This window comes from Cryptomeria japonica, chromosome 7, assembly GCF_030272615.1.
Source record: "Cryptomeria japonica chromosome 7, Sugi_1.0, whole genome shotgun sequence".
NCBI classification, from domain to species: Eukaryota; Viridiplantae; Streptophyta; class Pinopsida; order Cupressales; family Cupressaceae; genus Cryptomeria; species Cryptomeria japonica.
Genome location: NC_081411.1, coordinates 333125093 through 333126680, shown reverse-complemented (window position 1 = coordinate 333126680; position 1588 = coordinate 333125093).

Genomic DNA, 1588 nt, shown 5'->3' with positions numbered 1-1588 from the left:
TTCGAGATTTGTGGTGAACACCTGTCTTCCTTCTATCATACCGATATACTGGTTTGCCACTACACTTTTGTATTACTAGTTCATTCTTTGATTGCTGGTTTGTTGTTCTAGCTTCAAGTCTCTTCCCCTGTTTTCCCATGAAGTTCAGGTTAACATACAACCTCAAGTTTTCTTGCCTGGGTCACCTTTAGTGACTTCATCATCACCAGACTGACCGATCTTCTTGAATGACAATCCGGTTGGCTTAGTCTATCTTTCCTTGAGCTGATTGAACCTTTGGTCATTCATTACCAATGGTGTTTCCATGTGTTTGTAAGTCATCAATTCTGCTTATTGAAAAATATCACTCTACCTATACCACTTTACCAATTAGAGTCTTCACTGGTAAGTGTTGGACATCAACGACAAATCTTAGCACATATACCAGTTCTCTGGATTGACTAATTTTTTCAATGCCAACAATCCAACACATATGTGGTCATAAGGGGTCATGCATGTGTGTTCTAACACAATACATGTGTGACCTCTTAGGACCACAAATGACCCCCTATAACTGTTGGCATTTTTTATGATTATGATGTGATTGTCATTGATGGACACACACTTACATTGAGATCATTTTTTATATGTATGAGTTAAAAGCTCAACTGACATTTGTTCCAACCAGTATGATGCTTAATAGTCTTTAGACTATCGATGTTTTACAAAAAGTGTTTACCTGTCGGAAGTGGTATGAAGACCCCAAATAGTTCAAGGATCTCAAGTGGTACGAAGGATCAAAGTGGCAGAACACATATTTTCCAGTCTTCATTTTTGTCAAACGGGCAACTGGTATTTTGCTTAAACCAGTATTTTGTATGAACTGGTAATACTTTGTGATGAGTTACCAATAGGCATTTTGTGATGAGTTGCCATCCACTGATTGTTTGACAATGCCGACACTCTGGCGATGCTTTTTGTGTCGTGTTACCAAGTATGTCTAGATTCATTGAACCTAGGAAATTAGAATGTAAACCTATTGGACCGACATGAAATCAGATTCCTTTATAAGGACATCATGTCTAGGGTTTTAGTTGTTGCTGGGGTTTAAGGTGGGTGATGAGTTTTTGTAAGTACGATCTTAATAGAGAAGATCAATTTTTTGTGAGCTATAACTAAGTGTGAGTTACTGAAGACTGAAGTAATGTTGAAATGCATTAGCTATGAGCCATAGTGGATCTAACCAAGCAATCTATGCTATTTGCTAGATCAATCACTTGTTGATTACTCGCATCTTTGACAAGTCTGAAGCCCTTAACTGGGTAGGCCCATAAAGCCTTTTGTAAATCCTCTAACAAGGTGGTTCACATCTGTGGATCTAAAATCCTCTAGCAAGGTAGTCTTTGGTCAGACTTATCTCCTAACAAAGATTGAGATTCCTAATAGGATTTGTTCTGGTAAAGAACATTGTATGACCTTAACTAGTCTGACATTAACCGGTTTGGTTCCTATTCTGCAGATAGTTACTTGTGAGTTGCATCTCATCGTGGTTTTTCCCATTTGGGTTTCCATGTCAAATATCATGTGTTATGGTGTTATTTCTCCTGTG